The 19,718-nt window shown below is 39.4% G+C and overlaps 1 protein-coding gene across 1 annotated transcript in view; it reads right to left on the bottom strand.

Moving 5' to 3' along the window:
- Positions 1-11,407: 11,407 nt before the first annotated feature.
- The window catches only part of CCDC60 (coiled-coil domain containing 60), a 184,764-nt gene continuing 176,453 nt past the window's right edge, over positions 11,408-19,718 (bottom strand). The window contains exon 19 of the transcript XR_007406169.1: positions 11,408-11,623. The gene's annotated coding sequence lies outside the window, so the exon portion shown is untranslated. The remainder of the gene's footprint in view (positions 11,624-19,718) is intronic.

Raw genomic sequence — 19,718 nt, 5'->3', positions numbered from 1 at the left:
GCACAGTGCCAGGTACAAAGTCTTTGGTTAGTATCTAAATACATAAAGATGAAATAGTGCCTTCTCTCCCATTTTGGTTGGTTAACCAAGTGAGAATAAACCAAAGAACTAGAGCTACTGAATTCTCAACCAAGCCATTCCTTTGGCTGTTCCCTCTACCTGGGATGCTGTTCCCCTGGACTACCACATGGCTGTTCCTTCTTATTTCTCAGCTATCAACTCAAAATTACTTCCTCAGAGAGATATCTTCTCTTTAGATTTATTTAATGTAGTCCCCATGGTAATTGTTACTCTATATCTCACCAGCTTTTTAAAATGACATGTGTCATTATTGTAATTTTTGTTTATGTGTTCACCATCGGTTCTTTCTCTACACCTAGAGCTTTGTAACCTGTTCAGAGCTGTATCTCTAGCACTTAGAATTTTCCTGGCACATAGTAGGAACGCAAAAAATATTTCTTGGATGAGTGAATCAGAATTACCTGCTAGTAGCACAAAAATGATTTCCAGATCTTAACCAAGACCTACTTGAATTAGAGTTTCCCAGGGTGATATCCCAGAAATCTGTATTTTTAATGCCTGAGACATCTGTATTTTTAGAACATTCTTCAATGATTTTGATACAACTGGACATTTTTTTTTTGAATCTCATCATTGTCTCTAGTTCCTAGGACTAAGTCCTGGACCTTTAGTTTGGAGATCCTCTCTGGTCCTTCAAACTCAGCATGCCAAAAGTAAAACATCTTCCTCCAAGAACCTGTTTCTCAAGTCTTGGTCCTTAGCTAATCCTGTCCACTCCTCCAACCTTCTAACCTACCAATTTTCTCTTCTGACTATGCTTCAGTTACAAAGGTGTTTTTCCCTTCTGTTCTCAAACACATCTAGCCGTTTCCCACCTCAGATTCTTGCACCCGCTCTTCCTTTTTCCTGGAATGCTTCCCTCTTCTCCACCTGGTGAGTCTTTCTCATCTTTCTGTTACTTCTTGAGAGAATCCTTCCCTGACCATCGTAAGTATGGTCCTCTTATTCTCCATCCCGTTACCCTGTTTATTTTCTCCATCACGATTATCACAACCAGAAACTCTGGTTTGTTTATCTGTTGTCTGTCTTCCCCACTAGAAGGCAAACTCATAAGAGCAGAGATTCCCTGCCCCCCTCTGGTTCACTGCAGTGTCTTCTGCACCTAGAACGGTTCCTGGTCTAGTAGGTGCTCTGTAGTTATTCATTGGATAAATAAACTGTGCATTTAGTTATCAAGTTGGGAACTCTTTTCTTCAGCCTCTACATCAAGGATTCATCAAACCTTACTGATTGCATGGCAAACATGATCTCTTTTTCCCTTCTCCAAGGCTAGTGTTATGATTGTAGCTCTTATCAATAGTGCAAGGCTCAGTGGGTACTGTCTGAGCCATAATTGTGGTTTGGGGCTGGTGAATGTAGTTGGTGTGGCTAAGCCCAAGGTTTGGGTTCCAAATGGAATTTTGCTGACTCAAGGTCATGAACTGTACTGTTCATGCCAACCCACTTGTGCTATCCAGGGAAATGCAAAAGAAGGGGTTGTTGACTCAGCATGGGCCATCTCCTCTGCCAGGAAAACAACTATTCAACCCCGGTCCAACACTCCAGAGTCACCAAACATTTCCTGAGTACCTACTGTCTGCATTCCCTAGGTGCATCATCTCTTTTAGTTCCTATAGCACATTGGGGTGCCTGGGTGGCTCAGTTGGTTAAGCACCTGCCTTCAGCTCAGTTCATGATCCTGGGGTCCTGGGATGGAGCCCCATGTCAGGCTTCCTGCTCAATGGGCAGTCTGCTTCTCCCTCTCTTTCTGCTCCTCCCCCTGCTCGTGTTCTCTCTGGCTCATTTTCTCTCTCAAATTAATAAATAAAATCTCTAAAAAAAAATAATTCCTACAGCACCATTTGTGAGATATATAGATAGGTTTCCCTTTTGCAAATGAGGGAACCTATGACCAGATAGGTAAAGAGACTTGTGTAAGGTCTTAGAGCTAAGTAGAGGTGCCAGGATTTGAACCAGGTCTAAGATACTTGTTGAGCTAGCGGGTCCAGGCCAGAGAATTAAATGGACATCTCAGAAGTTTGCTGGAGTTATTATATTCTGTTCAAAGATGGATTAATAGCTGTTGACTTGTCTAAAACATAGCAGTTGAAATTGCAATCACTTGAAATATTTACAGTTAAATTGAAAAGAAAGTGCCCACACCAGAAAGTGTAATGTATATGGTACTAATTCTTGAGGGATGCATTAGACCACTCAGGGGTTAGCAGCTCTAATTTCCTAAGCGTCACTAATTTTCTCTTGAGAGGTCAGTATATTGCTCTTGAATGAAGTCTACTGGCTGATTGCTTAATAGTGTGGCAATATCTTCCCTCTTTTAAAATGAGAAGGAATAGCCCAACTAGAAGAGGGCAAAGATTTACTGGGGCTTTCTGGATCCTGAGGTAGCAATCTACATTTTTTGGCATTTGAAAAAAGTTTATTTCCAAGTGTAAAAATAATGTATGTTCATTCTGGAAAAGTTGGAAAATGAAGAAAAGCATAAATAGGAAGAGGGCTCACCTGTATCCCACCATCCAGTGGTAACCACCACAAAAATAAGAGAATATTTCCTTCTTGTTCCCTTTCTACATGTGTATATTTTTCTTCAATAACCTGGGATTATATACAGTTTTGTTTTGTGTTTTTCGCACTCACTGTTATATTATCATTAACATTCCTTGCAGATATTTTTATGGTCTGCATAATTTCCCATTGATTCAATGGATTATTATTTATGTAACCATTTCTCAATTATTAGGTATTTAGGTTATTTTTGGTGGGTTTTCATTGTTAAACAAAATATGAAAAATAATGTGATTTTGTCCCCAATTATCAACATTTGTGATCATTCCTTTGTGACTCATGACCTTACAGGGGAGATGTCTGTCTTTGAAAGGGCAGAAAAAAACTCAGATTGGCTGGTTGAGAAATTGTATCATAAGATATGTACCAAATGTAAAATTAAAATGTAGGCCAAGGGAACAATCACATATTCAATGGACTACAGAAATGAAGTGATTCAAACAAGATGAAATGAGATGGATTCAAAGAATAGCTTCTCAATGCCAAATGGATCCCCAGATCTATGATATTTAATGGGGTGATTTTGAATTTACACTTTTTGATCTTAGCTATGCCTAGGATTCCAACATAGAAGGAGGGAGGGAGGAAATGAGAGAGGGAGATATGGAGGGAGACAGAAGAGAAAGGAGAGAGAGAGAAGAAAGGGAGGGGGAGAGAGAGAGGAGGGAAAGAGAGAAAGGAGAGGGACAGTGATGAGAGAGAGAGAGAGAAGACAGAGGAGGGAAAGAGAGAAAGGAGAGGGAGGGTAATGAGAGAGAGAGAGAGAGATTCTGCTGAACTGTGAAAATACAAGAGTAAGGGTTCTAGATCTTTAGGAATGGTAAAAAGTTGAATGCATCTGCTGCCAAATTTTGCATTAGTCTCAAGTACCAGCCTTTGGCAGTCATAAAGTAACTTATGGTCTCAGGGGTTTGCTACAGAAGAACAGTGTCTTTTTGGCTAATATTATTAGAAAACCATTTACCTTTCCAGTTTCCAACAGTTCTGATCTTCTCACAAGGATTACAAGTGGTGGGCGGGGAGAGTGGAGCGAGACTGGAGAGAGGGAGTATGAGGGGGAAACAGATTCTGTACTGTTAATTTTTTTAAACCATGCCTTTTAATGAAACCATTTCCGGATAGCGGGGCACAAAACACAAACTCTCTCCAACTTAAAATGCAACCCTTTTCCAATTCATCAGTCCTCCATTGTACCAGAGAACAATATCCATCCTATCATTTTTTTTCTTGCTGATTGAATGGTGTGTGTATATACACACCATTATTGTATATACAAAATAATTGATAATATATAGTAATGATAATGCTGTGTTTTGGACTCTATCATACAACTCCTAGATGAACCAAATAAGCAAATGTTATAACAGTGATGTTAGAAATCAGAAAGAAGTCACCCCTACCCCAATATCCTAGCCATTGATGTTTCCCATGCAACCTTCCAGTCCTTGTGTATATCCGGGTATGTTTCCAAACTTGCAGTGAAAGCGTATGCACCATTTTGTATCTTGATTTTTTTTTAACTTAATGCCGTATGCTAAACCCTTCCCACATTGTGATCCTCTGCTGAATCATCTTTGATGACTTTAATAACTTTATGATAATTTAGTTGTTTTTTTCTCTTATTAGGTAATTTTGGAGCTCTGTCATTTTTTGTATTAAGAATAAGGAAGAAGGGAAATTTTTTAGAGATGCTCCAAACCCACCCTCCCTTCCTTCCTTCCTTCCTTCCTTCCTTCCTTCCTTCCTTCCTTCCTTCCTTCCTTCCTCCTCTCACTGCTCTACCCTGGAAAGTAGAGTGAAATAGAGATTCAAAACAGCCTACTGTGCCAGAGGTGGGGGAGAGGTCTCCTGAAACAGAATCATTTCCAAAGGATGTGGGAGCAAACCTCTTAGGGTCTGAAAGGTTGAACACTGATGTGTGGAATTGCAACCTGGAGTCATGGGTGGTGGAGGTACTGGGGTGATAGGTGAGAAGGGTCTGGAGAGGGAGTTAGAAAGACTGAAACAGAATAGATAAGAATTGCACTTATATTTGGACTGGAGAGGAGAGCTGGATTTCCTATGTTTGGAGGGTATCATTTAGTGCACCTGAGTTAAAAAGACCAGATGTTTTGGCCTTGTCAACCTGTGTCACACTGTATTAGTTAAGTCTTCCTGTTCCTTCAGAAATATTTATTTGAGAAGCTACCAGGTGTCAGCCACTATTTTGGGTGCTAGAAATAGAGTAGCAAGCAAGAAAGCCATGATCTCTACTCATATGGACAAATAAGTTGCTTATGATCTGTGGTGAAGGACAAAAACAGAGTAATGTGACAGTGACTTGGGGGAGTGGGGTTCTTAGATGGGGTGGCTGGAGAAAGTATGCCAGATAAATCCTATTGAGCCTTAAATCTACTCTCCACCTTTCTCCACCTCATCTTCTGACCCAGCAGACTATCTTGAATGTTTTACATCCAGGCTTAACACACTGTGGCCCACTGCCTGCTTTTTATAAATACAGTTTTATTGGAACACAGCCACACTCATCCATTTATGTATTGCCTATGGCTTTTCTCATGCTATCATGTCAGAGTTGAGTCATTGTGACAGAGATTGTATGGCCCAGAAAGCTGAAAATATTTACCATCTGGTCCTTTACAGAAAATATTTGCCAAGCCCTTTTCTGTTTCAATAGGCTTCTTTGTCTTCTGGTTTCAGATGGGTTTAACCAACAGGGAATCCTTTCAGGAGATCAGAAGGAGGGAAGAGAGTGGTGTCATTATATTCCCCCCTGGGTTTCCTCCTTGTTGAGTTGCCTTGAGCTGATGAATCACTGGGTTGAAGGTCATAGCTCCTCCAGGGCAGCCTCTCCAAGGAAATCTCATTTTGAGCTCCAGACAGCCCCTTACCCTCTTTCCTTTAGGCCTAGGAATGACAGTGGCCCCTCTGTGGCTCTTGGGGTCCTGTGTTATCCCTTGTAACTCCCTACACCTTGGTAACTAGTCGTAAATTCTAGTGGGAATGTGCCAGTAGAGTCCTGCTGGGTCCATGACTGATTTAGAAGGTCTCCTTGGGAAGGTAACATTTGAGTGGAGATCTGATGGCTAAAGAGAAGCCAGACATTGGAAGAACTGAGAAAAAAACCTTCCAGGCAATGGGGATGGTGTGTGGAAAGGCTCTGATGTGGAAAATAATTCAGGATGCTTAAGAAAAATAGAAAGAAGGTCTATGAGGGTAGGAGATAAGGTTAGGAGAGGTGAGCAGGCCAGACGTGCAGGACCTTTTCACCTCTGGTAAGGAGTCTGGGTTTTATTCTAAGAGCAATGGGAAACCACTGAAGCATTTTAAACCAGATTTTGTTGTGAGCCAATTAATGTTCTTTTATGCTAATTAGTTGCGTTAGTGAGTTACCAGATGCAGAGAGTGACTAAAATTGACTTTGGGAAATTTACTGAAAGGAAGATTTATTTCAGGAGCTCCAAGAAGAGTTAGGTAACTTGGCCATGGGGCAGGCAAGACTTAGGGGGTAGATCTGGGGACCTTACCATAGGAGTTAGTATCTTCTCATCTGGCTCCCAATCCATCTATGTCTGTGGATCATATTCCAAACTCTTGCGAGAAAGAATCTGGCTTAACTCAGGCTTTGGGATGTCCCTTGGGCTCCAGGTAATTGATGGCAGCTGTGGTGAAGCGAGGAAGCATCTATTCTTTGATTCATTCACAAATACGATGCCAGATGTATGCTTTGTGCTGTCCTAGGTGCCAGGGGTGCATATAATGATGAGCTAAACAGACCTGTCCATGGAAACTTTATTTCAAGGGAAGAGAGCCCCTCCTTATAGGAAAAAAAATAAGTTACTTCAAAATGTTCCTTGTGAAAAAATAAAAATAAAAAAAAATAAAATGTTCCTTGTGGATGGGACCTTAATCTGGTCACAGTTCTATGACCAGAGAATGAACAGAGCCTGGCACAAAAGAGGTGTTTAATAAATATTAGTGGATATGCAAGTAGATAATAGCAAGGAACTTACTTAGATAGGAGAGTCAAGGAAGGCCTCTCTAAGAAGTTGACATTTGAGTTAAAATGAGTAGCATGAGAAGGAGAAGCCATGTGAGGAGCAGAGTATAAGCCCACTAAGTAGAAGGAATAGCATGAGCAGAGGCTCTGAAGGGAGAAAATACACATATGCACATATATGCACACACACACATCTTATAGAAAGCGGGCATTGATGTGAACTGGACAATACCCTGTCCAAAGGAATGTAATTCAACAAACATGTTGAATGGCTGTGACAATCTCTACTTCAGAGCTTCAAGTGGACTAACTGTAAAGTACTTTTTGAGTTGCCTTGTGAATTGTGAATTACCAAATCTCAGCAATCCTGAAAATGAGACCATTCATAACTGACTTTAAGTGCTTCAAAGTTTGAAAAAAGAAGAACTTTTTTTTTCTTCCTACATTCATTCTTGTGGTTTCTGAAATACTTTGAAATAAAAGCACCCAAACTTGGGGTCACATTAATTCTAGGCAACTTTTTGGGCTGGATCTTTGCTACCTTGTAACTTCAGTGGAGAGCATGCTTTTTCATTGTTTCTGACTGCTTTTGTTTTTTGGTTCTCTGAAGCCTCTCTTCTCTTCCCCCCTGTCTTTTTACCTCTGATCTCCTGTATCATATTCCACTGGTTGGAATGATGATGGACACTTTCCTTAAAGCACCAACTTTCCTCCCAAAAGTTGTGTACTTGTCATCTGCTCTTCTTAAGAGCAAGACCGAAATCCCTTTACCTCCTAACTGCCTTTTGTCATTATTTGTACATCTTCAAGGTTTACAACATTTACCTTTTGTTCTGTCACATAGAAAAATTAATTCTTTTGGGCTTTGTCCAAAGGTTATAATTGAAACCATTAACTGACAGTTTCAGTTACATAAATATGATTTACTGAAGAATGAATTTGTGTATTTGGACTTACTGGACTTAGGTGTCATTACATTTGTGCCCTGTAAAAGAGATATAATTAATAAAACTTGAGAGGAGGGATAGTGGAAAGGGAAAAGGATACAACATATTATAACCATATTGCTATTGTCATTTTTATTATTTGCCATCCGATTCCATCAAGTTCAACTAGACTCTATGTCAAAATATTAGATGATTTATCTATTTGTTTTTGGAGCTGCCTTCCTGTTCTACTTCGGATCATTGGTTTTCATGCCCACTACACAGCTAAACATTTGTTTTTATTGTACTCCTGCCTCAATTGTTATACTTTTATAAAAAGTCTTGATATTTGATAGGGCATATCCAACTATCTTGCTTCCCTTCTTCAAAATTCTCTTGGTTCTTCTTGGCCCTTTGTTCTTCCTTATGAAATGTGTTTTTTTATCACAAGTGCAGAGAGCTAAGTTAATCATACTCCTTAGTTCATTTAATGTGCTATTGTCAACCCATTCAAGGTTCTGCCCTCATTTTGTTTTATTTTTTGATGACTTCATTTTCGTATTCTTTTTCTACATCCTTATATTCATATTCCATATCTTTCCCACCTGCCCCTGCCATAGGCCCCTACTCAAATGTGTTTGATATATGTGCCCAGATACCTGTGTAACATTGTAAAACGATGTATATATATTCAAGTGATGCAAACAATATCATGCAACAGATATAATTGATCTTAATTCTTAAAGGCAATATCATGATTTTTAGATGTATTATGAGCTATGTGTACATCTAGTTGATTCCTTTGAACTGTTGCACAGTATTTCAAAGTGCACATCTGATACCAGTTTCTTTCTTTTTTTTTTTTTTTATTTATGATAGTCACACAGAGAGAGAGAGAGAGGCAGAGACATAGGCAGAGGGAGAAGCAGGCTCCATGCCGGGAGCCCGACGTGGGATTCGATCCCGGGTCTCCAGGATCGCGCCCTGGTCCAAAGGCAGGTGCTAAACCGCTGCACCACCCAGGGATCCCCTGATACAAGTTTCTATTACATTTCTGCCAGTGATGGACATCTAATGATCTTTAGCTCCCTGCTATACAGACAGTTTTGCAATACACATCCTTATACATGTCCCACTGTGGTTTTCTGTGTGAGTTTCTATGAAGTACATACATTCAGGAGAGGGATATGCCAGGTCCTAGGGCATACATTAATTTATTTTCACAAAATACTGCCAGGTTGTTTTCTAGAATGATAGAACCCATCAGGAATGCGTGGAGATTCTAGTTATTACCTTACTTTCCAGTTTTGCGCAGTCTGACAGGAGTAAAGTGGTATCTTACCATTTTAATTTGTGTTTCTTTGATTACTAGTGAAATTGGACATGTTATTTACTTGTCAGCCATTTGGGTTTCTCATCTGCAAATTGTCAACATCATTTTCTGAATTTTTTCTATTGGAGTTTACATATTTTCTTGTTGAGTCTCTTTTATTTTCTAGATGTTAATCCCTCATCAGTTTTATGTTTTATAAGCAACTTTTCTCAGGCTACCATCTATGTGATTTGTTTTTTTAAACAGGAATCCTTAATTTTGATGTATTCAGAATACCAGTTTTCCACTTATCATATATGATTTTGGATTTTATTTAATAAGTCCCTCTCCATTTAGAGATCACAAATTCTCTGACAATTACTTATGTTAGATTTTTTTGGTTTCGTGTTTGACATTTAGGTCCTCAAGGAATTTAATGTTCACCTTTGTAAAGGTCTGAGTTAGGGATCTGGCTTCATTTTTGTCCAAATAATGAGCTAGTTTCACCAAATCATTTATGATTATGCATTTTTCTGGTAGCCAGTTCCTATACCAGTATTTCATGGTTTTTATTGCTATGACTGCATAAGACGTGATAAAATTTGGTAGAGTGAAACTTCCTCATTGTTTTTATTTGTAAAATTGGCTTAGCCAATTCACATTCACTTTTAAGTAACTTTCCCGAAACACACACATAATATATTTCATGGATAGGGACACAATTTGTAACATTTTAAAGTATTTCCAAATTTATATATATTTATTTAGGACTTCTTGTAGGTATTTCAGTGTTTTATAATTTTCTTCATAAAGATCTTCTATTCCTAGGTATATTGTAATTTTTGTTGCTATTTGAATAAGATATATGGTTTCCTATTACATTTTCTAACTGGTAGTTCTTGAAATATATAAATTTTATTTGTATGTTGTTATATGCAATAAACTTGAGCTTTCCTATTGGTTCTAATAGTTTACCTATAAATTATCTTATATTTTCTCTTCAGCCAATCATATTGGTTATAGACCTTTCTTCTTTTTTCTTAAAGATTTTATTTATTTATTCATGAGAGACACAAAGAGAGAGACAGAGGCAGAGACACAGGCAGAGGGAAAAGCAGGCTGGCTCCATGCAGGGAGCCTGACATGGGACTCCATCCCAGGACTGCAGGATCATGCCCTGGGCCGAAGGTGGCACTAAACCACTGGGCCACCGGGGCTACCCGACCTTTCTTTTTTTATTCTTAAACATTATTTATTTTTCTTGTCTTGTTGGAGGGGCTAACATCTCAATTATAATTTTGACAATAACTAGCAAGTATTATATTTTTATTCCTTACATTAATGGGAATGCTACTAAAGGTTTTACCAATAAACCTGTTTGTGGCAGATATTTATTTATTTATTTATTTATTTATTTATTTATTTATTTATTTATTTTAAAGATTTATTTATTTATTCATTCAGAGAGAGAGACAGGCAGAGAAACAGGCAGAGGGAGAAGCAGGCTCCGGGCAGGGAGGCCAACGTGGGACCCGATCCTTAGTCCCCAGGATCACACCCTGGGCTGCAGGCGGCGCCAAACCACTGCGCCACCGGGGCTGCCCTGTAGCAGATTTTTAAAGAAAAAGTTAATAAATTCTCTTTTTTATGAAAGTTATGTTTTATTAGAACTCTGAAGTTTACTTTTATATGCATATCATTCAGGTTTGGATGGAATAGAATTCAATAAAACTAGGTAATTCAAAGTGATGTCTTATAATCAGTTGTTCTAAGGTTTCTTGAATAGATATCTTTTATTTGTTTAAGAAAGTTTTCATTAGTGTATTAATTTTTAAATCATTAATAGATGTTGGACTTTATTGAATGCCTTTCTTGTATGTATCAAAATGATAATTCTATTTTTAAAAATCATTTTCTCATTTCCATTTTCTGTTCTTGTGTCTGGTATCTTTTATTCTACGAACTTTGAATGTCCTGGGTTATACTTTTATGTCTTTTAGCTTTCATAACATATTCTGCATCCCTTTTTTTCTCTTTATATTCTGGAAGATTTTCTCAGATTTTTTTCCAGGATGTCCACTAAATCAAAAATTTTAAGCAATAAAGTTTTAATTTCTGAGAGTGCCTTCCTATTTACTGAAAACTTCAGTATAATTAGCGCCTACAATTATCATTATTAACAATATTATTTAAAAATGAATATCTTCTTGAATCTCTATGAAGATACTAATTATAATTTTAGAGATTTTAAAAATACTTTTCCTCTTTTGACTATAAGTCAGTTGTGCTGTTTGTTCATCTCAGTTCTCAAATGTCTGGGGACCTATGGTTATCCATTTATATTTATAATGAAATTGGTTGACTAATGCTAAAAGCTATTGTGGATTTCTTCCACCTTGTGTGAGACTGTTTCCAGCAGGACTTCTCCCCTGAATGAAAGACCATTATCTTGTATAACCCTCATAGTAACTGTGTTAGTTTTCTATTGCTGCATAAAAAATTATCTCCAAATTTAGCAATTTAGAACAATAGGTATTATCTCACAAGTATGTATTGTCTCATGGTTTCTGTCGATCAGGAATCTGGGTGTAGTTTCAATAGCTCCCTCTGACTTAGAGTATCTCCTAAGCTGGGGCCGCAGTCATCTCAAGGCTTGACATAGGGGAGATTCACTTTCAAGGTCATTCACAGCGCTGCTGGTTGGCCTCATATCCTTGCTGGCTCTTGACATCGCAGCTTGTTTCTCTAGAAAAGAAGAGAGAGAGGGAGGAAGGGGAGGAGAGAGATGGGAAGAGACAGTGAGGGTGAGATGAGAAGACAGCCTTTTTGCAACTCAATCTCAGAAGTGACATCCCATCTTGGGGCGCTTGGGTGGCTCAGTCAGTTAAGCATCTGCCTTGGGCTCAGGTCATGATCTTGGGGTCCTGGGATGGAGCCTCGCACTGGACTCTCTGCTCAGTGGGGAGTCTGCTTCTTCCTCTCATTCTCCCTCTGTGCTCTCTCTCTCAAATAAATAAATAAATAAATAAATAAATAAATAAATAAATAAATAAATAAACTCTTAAAAAAAAACCAAAAGAAGTGACATCCCATTATTATTACTCTTTGCTACTGGTTATAAGCACTAGATTCAGCACACCCTCAAGGGGATTCTACAAGGATGGGGTTATACAAGGGCATAAATGCCTGAAGGTAGAGATCACTGGGTGCCATCTCAAAGGGTTCCATAATACCCTAGGTCCTGTTACTAACTCCCAGTGAGGGACTGGGGCTTATCAAGGTTAAGTCACTTGCTCAACATTCCACAGCCAGTAAATCACAGAGTTAAGTCTGGAACCCATATGGAAATACTTTCAAAGTTTGCCCTCTTTATGCTACCATCTTCCAAAATGTAGATATGTCACTTTTGGAATGTAAAATCACTTAAGGTGATAGTCTTGTATTGGTATTAACATGCCTTTAACCCCTTTAACCCTCATTAATCTCCTGTTTAACCAAGAAAGAGCTGGCCTCCAGCTCAAAGTCTTGGGAAGACAAGGGTATCCAGTCAGACTTTATTTATTTATTTATTTATTTTATTTATGATAGTCACACAGAGAGAGAGAGAGAGAGAGGCAGAGACATAGGCAGAGGGAGAAGCAGGCTCCATGCACTGGGAGCCCGACGTGGGATTCGATCCCGGGTCTCCAGGATCGCACCCTGGGCCAAAGGCAGGCGCCAAACCGCTGCGCCACCCAGGGATCCCCCAGCCAGACTTTAATACCATTATTTTCTGTTAATGGCATTTATTCCAGCCGTGGCAAGTAGGAGTAGCTTTAAACTAATGATAGTGACATAAAACTTCCTTTAGGGCAGCCCAGGTGGCTTAGCAGTTTAGTGCCGCCTTCAGTCCAGGGGTGATCCCGGAGACCCAGGATGGAGTCCCACGTTGGGCTCCCTGCATGGAGCCTGCTTCTCTCTCTGCCTGTGTCTCTGCCTTTCTCTCTGTGTGTGTGTCTCTATGAATAAATAAATAAATCTTTTAAAAAAAACTTCCTTTAAAAATATACCACAAGCATATGAAATATGTTCATTAAAGTAAAAACTGAAATAGCAAAGATGTCACTCAGATATGGCAAATGTAGTGACGGTGATCTATGGATTGCTCAAGGCTTGGGAAATACTGCCTAAATTATAATGTATCAATTCCAAAAAGAACCCCAAGGATAATATTCCCATTCTTTTGGTTCGACTTTTTCTCCCATCATTTTACAGACGTGTAAAATGACATCGAAGGAGGGTGACTTTGCTAAGGGTACACAATTCCCATGATCACAGCCCAAGTCCCAAGGCCTTCATGCCATAGTTTTCTTTTCTTCTTTTACTTCTATTAGTTATCAGCTTGAAACATTTTCTTTTTACTCTCCCTACATTAACTGTGCTGTTTCCAATTCAGTTTCTTCTAATCAGAGTTTCTTAAGAGCGGCACTGTTGACATCTGGGGCAGGAGAGTTCTTTGTTGGGGGGCTCTACTGTGCATTGTAGGATGAGTAGAGGCATCCCTGATCTTCACCCACTAGATGCCAGTAACACTCTCAGCCCCAGTCATGGCAATCAAAAATGTCTCCAGACGTTACCCAGTGTCTTGTGGGGGAGAGGGGTGCAAAATCACCTCAGTTGATCATCACTGCTCTAAAGCAGTGGGGGTTTTGTTGTTGTTTTTTAAAGATTTTATTTACTTATTTGAGAGAGAGAGAGCGCACGCGAGAGAGCTCCTGCAAGTGAGTGGGGGAGGGGTGGAAGGAGAGGGAGAAGCAGACTCCCCGCTTAGCAGGGAGCCCTACCTGTGGCTTGATCCTAGGACCCTGGGACTATGACCTGAGCCAAAGGCAGATGGTTCAACAACTGAGCCTCCCAGATGCCCCTAAAGCAGTGGTTTTTTTTTTTGTTTCCACAAGATCTCAGATACTGGTGCTGCTAGTCTGTGGACCACACATTGAATAACATTGCTGTAAACTACATAGCCTAATAAAGTAGCTAGTTTTTTCCTTATATTTTTGAAGACTGTATATGACAATTGTAATGCAAAATAAAACTCCATTCAGTACACTATTTGCTATGAATTAAATTAGATCTCCTTTGTGGAAGTTGGGGATTCCAGCATTAAGTTTTCAGAAGCAAATTATTCTTGAGGGGGTAAGGGAACACACATAATATAGTTTTACTTTCTACTCTTGGCAAATTAGAAACCAACTGGATAAATTAAAGAAAAGGCTTATCAAAAATGATCATTTCTTTGTGTTATTTTTTTAAATTAATGAGCCTCACCTACGTATTTAGCAAGCACAGTTTAACAAAAGTTTGTAGAGTGTTTACATTTGCAGTGCAAACCACTAAATGTGCGGTTGCAGTGCACACAAAGGCGGGGGTGGGCTCAGGCTCTTGCTAGGTGGCAGAATTATTTTTTTAATTGCTTAAGAGAGCTTCCTGAGAGAGCTGCACATTAGTGAGGATTTGGAGGCAGTTCCGTGTCTAAGCAGGAAGGGTTGTAATGCTGTCCTAAGTATCTTCAATTATACATGAAGGAGTGGGCTTTCTATCACAATCCAGCAAAAAAGCTCTTCTTGGGCTCCTGGGGAATTTTTGTGCATTAAGGACTGAAACTTTTCCTGGATCCTTTTGTCCAATGAAGGTACAACAGCTCTTGGTAAAGGGAAAAATTATCTTTGTATTGTTCTTCTGAGTAAGAGTGAAAGTGGATTTTTAAAATTCAGAACCATTGTTGGTAGAGCCCATATTTGACTCCTTCTCTTTCTTCTTTTTCTTTCTAACCCCAGCAACTGTCTCCTCTCCCAGCCCCCTTCTGCCTCTTTCTCTTCTTTCTATTCCTTTGATCTTTTTGCAAAGTGGATATGATGAGGCACTCGTGTTACTCTTTTGTTTTATGATTTGGACTCTGAGATGCTCCGCTTTTGTTTTCCTTGCAAAACTAGAACAATAGCAGCATAGTTCCAGGAAATGGGATGTGAAATTGTTTATCAGCTATACACATTTTCAACCATATGGCATTGACTCCCATTTCTTTAGGCAACCACAATTTGGGAAGAGTAGACTTCAGGCAATGATGAAAGAAAGTTCCAAATATTAGGACTAATCAAACCAGTATGTGATGCACACTGTTTCTGAAAGTTTCCCGGCAGAGTCTGCATTATGTCAGGAGGGTTAGGCTGGAGGAGCCAGTCTTCTTCCTGGCTGCTCACCAGAATCACCTGGGGGAGCTTTCCAAAAGAAGCAGATGTATTTTTAGCCTTGGGTTCAAATCCTGACATCTCTATTTTTAAAAATTTCCTCCCAAAAGTCTCGGATGGAGCCAACTTGGCTCTGGTCCCAAATGACATTTAGAATCAGTAAATTAGCAGAACTAAAAGGTACCTTTGAAGTGCTTGAGGACTCTCTGAGATCCTCCATGATTTTAGGAACTGATTTAGGTCAAGGGTCAAGTGCACCATGTGGGGAATAATGGTAGCCAATATTGTGTAGCACAAAATGGCATGACACATGCCTAGACAAGTCAAATCCTTGTTCCCCTACTTCTTGCTTGGATAAGTCATCCAGTCTCTCTGGGCCTCAGTTTTCTTGCCTGTAATATGGTGCCAACCCTTAGTGGGATATTGTGGGGATTAAAGAGATAAGGTATGTGAGGTGCTTAACAAGATCCTTGACACATAAGTGCTCAGTAAGTGTTAACTGTTAGGGGCTCAACAAAGTTATATTTATCAAGAGGACCTGAGGTGACATGAGCTAGGCTAACCCACTGAGATTCTTCACATTAGAAACAGAAGCTTGAGAGTAGTTGTGATCCAAATCTAAACTCAGGAAAGGGATAATGGAGGTATTATTTATTCACAGCAATGGATGGCCTTTCCTACTTTCCAAATGCTCAGGAGAATTCAGCTTAAACTGAATGATAGAACATCATTCTGGATACTTACTGAACTTTTTTTAAAAAAAAGATTTATTTATTTATTTATTTGAGAGAGAGAGCACGAGTGAGGAATAGGGGGTGTGGAGAGGAAGAGGGGGAAGCAGACTCTGCTGAGTAGGGAGCCCGATGAGGGGTTTGATTCCAGGACCTTGGGATCATGATCTGACCTGAAGGCAGATGCTTAACCAACTGAGCCACCAGGCACCCCTTATTGAATTTTAGATACTGGGAGCCACACTAGACTTTTTTCCTGTTACTCTATTCTTCTTCCTCAGGCTTTGCATATGCTGTTCCATCCAGCTGGAATACTATACTTCTGGTCTTCATATGGTTTTTAATTATCCTTTTTCAGTTGTTCTTATCATTGCTATTATAACTTACTTAGTCTCTATCTCCTCTACTAATAGGTAAGCTTCAAGGAAGCAGAAACCTTCTTTCATTGTTGTATCCCAGGCCTTAGAACAGTGAATATTAATCAGGAGAATGAACGGATGAATAAAATGATACATGGATGTCAAAGCCATAATTGTTTATAAAGAAACCAGAGTATCTGTAGACAAGCAATCTTAAGACTTAAAGGGATCACCAAGATGATTAACTTCAAAGTATTCATTTTTACAGGTGGATGATATCTTTAGAGATTAGAGCCAGGTTTAGTGTCCTGGTATCTAGGCTTTTTATCACCATTTACTCAGTTACCAAAATTTGGGCATGTGTTCCATTGAATGTAAAGATACACATGAAGACAAGGGAGCTACATGTTTGAAATTAGGACTCTGGCCATATTGGTTGTGTTGTCCTGAAAAATTTGAAATAAGTGGCCAAAGGTCTAGAAGCAGCTAGATTATCCTCCTGTCACATATCCTGACAATGAGAGTCAGGGTGGTGGTTGTGTGTGCCTAAATGCTTTTTTCCCCCCCAGCATTTGGGTATAGTAAAGGTTAATCCAAAAAGTGACTGAATTTGATTTGGAGTGTCTCCTTGGGCCTCAATGTTTAGTGCTGGGAAATTGAAGATAGCAAAGCAGTAGCCATAATAAGTAGATTGTATTAGCACTTCGCTTGGCTCCCCAAATCACACTGGTGATAGCTGCACTCCACTTGGTTTCACTGGCTGAATGGGAAGGGTCCAGAACAATCACAAATGCCCAAACATTTTCAGCTCAGGCATTGAGGGATTGAAGCCTTCTCCCGCAAAAGAGATGTTGTATTGGAGGCTTCTATATCGATTTATTCACTCATTCTTTACTTAGCATAGAGTCATCAAGGGGATACTGTTAGGGAATGAATTGTGCTCCCCCCACCCCAATTCATATGCTGAAGTCCTAACTCCCCTGTATGTCAGACTGTGACTGTATTTGGAGACAGGGTCTTTGTAGAGGTAAGTTAAAGCAAGGTCGTTAGGGTCCTCATAGGAAGAGGAAATTTGGACACAGACACACACAGAGGGAAGACCATGTTAGCACCCAAGGAGATGATGGTCATCTACAAGTCAGAAGAAAGCAGCCCTGTCAAGCAGATCTTGATCTTGGACTTCCAGCTTCGGGAATGATGAGAATATAAATTTCTGTGTTTAATTAAATTACTCAGCCTATGGTATTTTATTGTGGCAGCCTGAGCAAACTAATACACTTACCCTATGTCAGACACTGAGGATACAGAATTAGATAAGACCTAATTCAGACTGGTGGGGAGCTCATATGCTTGTGACCTCCCATTGAGTTTAATGGGAGTCACTTAAACAGTAATAGCTGGGTAGCCCTTGTCTCCACCTGCTTACCCAGAATCTCCAGCTCCTTCCAAAGGATCTTTCATTCCCATGTGGCAGACCTTGATGGTATGTCACCATGGCACAAATGCTCACAGACAGATCTGTCAGCTTCAGTCACTGTGTCGAGTCTTCTCTGTCTGGACGCATTAGCTTTGGTACCTCAGAGGATATGTCATTGCTTCTGGACACTACTCTGAAGCCCTGATTTCTTAATCCTACTAACAGTTGAAATGCCATAGTAGTAACCTTTGATCAGTGAAAAAGGGAGGAGGATGCGTTCTGTCCCTTGATTGTGAATACAAGTTTTATAGTGTCCTTTGTGAAAACAGGACCTTTTAATGTGGTGGGATGAGTTAGGGGTCAAGATACTTTTTCCACATGGATGTCTAATTAAATATAGTACCATTAATAATTTGTCATCAGTCAAAAGTCCAAATACATGTGGGGCAATCCATTGGTTGGCTTGTTTCTCCTTGTAGAAGTACCCACACTGTCTTAAAAATTTTTTTTTCTAATTTAAATTCAATTTAACATGTACTGTATTATTAGTTTCAGAGGTAGAATTTATTGATTCATCAGTTGTATATAACACCCAGTGCTCATTACTTCAAGCACCCTCCTTAATGCCCATCACCCAGTTACCCCATCCCTCCCAGGTCCCCTCTAGCTACCTTCAGTAGAAGTACCTACACTGTCTTAATTTCTGTACATACACAGTAGTCTTCTGCCATAGAACCTCCTCTGTGTATCTTTTTTCCCCAAGTGTTTATTTAAATTCTGCTTAGTTAGGGCAGCCCCGGTGGCGCAGCGGTTTAGCGCCGCCTGCAGCCCAGGGCGTGATCCTGGAGACCCCGGATCGAGTCCCACCTCAGGCTCTCTGTATGGTTCCTGCTTCTCCCTCTGCCTGTGCCTCTGCCTCTCTCTCTGTCTCTATGAGTAAATTAAAAAAAATTCTGCTTAGTTAACATACAGTGTAATATTAGTTTCAGGTGTACAAGTTAGTGATTCACCATTTACATACAACAGCAGGTGCTCATCACAAGTGAAATAGAAACCTTAATCCTACCACCTATTTCACCCATCCCCCCTATCCATCTCTCCTCTGGTCACCATCAGTTCTCTATAGTTGAGTCTGTTTCTTGGTTTGTCTTCTTTTTAACTTTGTGCATCTGTTTTGTTTCTTTAAATTCCACATATGAGTAAAATCATATGGTATTTGTCTCCACCTGACATATTTCACTTAGCATAATACACTCTAGGTCTATCTGTGTCATTGCAAGTGGCAAGATTTCATTCTTTTTTATGGTTGAGTAATATTCCATTGTACGTATATATCACATCTTCTTTATCCATTCATCAGTTGGTGGGCATTTGGGCTCTTTATATAATTTGACTAATGTTGATAATGCTGCTATAAACATTGTGGTGCATGTATCCCTTTAATTAGTATTTTTGTATCCTTTGAGTAAATGCCACCTCTGTATATCTGCTAGTGGGTGAATTCCTTCAGCTTTTGCTAATATTTAACTTTCATAATTTTCAATTAATTTATTTCTAAATAATTTCAAACTTACATGCATAAGTTGGAAGAGCAGCAGAAGCAACATCCATATATCCTTTACTCAGATTCCCAATATTCCACCATTTCACTGCATTGATTCATCATCCACTTTTCCTTTCTTCCTATATATGTCTACTTGTTTGTGCAAACTCATTAGCATTTTCTAAACCATTTGAACATAAGCTACATACATGTTGCCTTATCACCTTTAAATAATTCTCTGTGTATTTCCTCCAAACAAAAGCACTCTTCTAAATAACCACCATAAAGCCCTTCTAATAAGGAAATCAGTCTTGATACAACCCTGCTATCTAATCTATACACTTTGTTCAGATATTGCTACATGTCCCAACAGGTGGGCATCATGGTCCCACCTGGGAAAATGCATTGCATTTTGTTATCATGTCTCCTTCAGTCTGGAATAGTTCCTCAGTTTGTCCCCAACTTTCATGTCCTTGACTATTTATAAAAATTACAGGGAGGGGGATTGTTTTATGGCCCAGAATATGATCTGTCTTGGTGAATATTCCATGGGAAGTAGAAAA

The sequence above is a fragment of the Canis lupus genome, chromosome 26 (assembly GCF_003254725.2).
Source record: "Canis lupus dingo isolate Sandy chromosome 26, ASM325472v2, whole genome shotgun sequence".
Classification (NCBI taxonomy): domain Eukaryota; kingdom Metazoa; phylum Chordata; class Mammalia; order Carnivora; family Canidae; genus Canis; species Canis lupus.
This window is presented reverse-complemented; position numbering and strand designations above follow the sequence as displayed.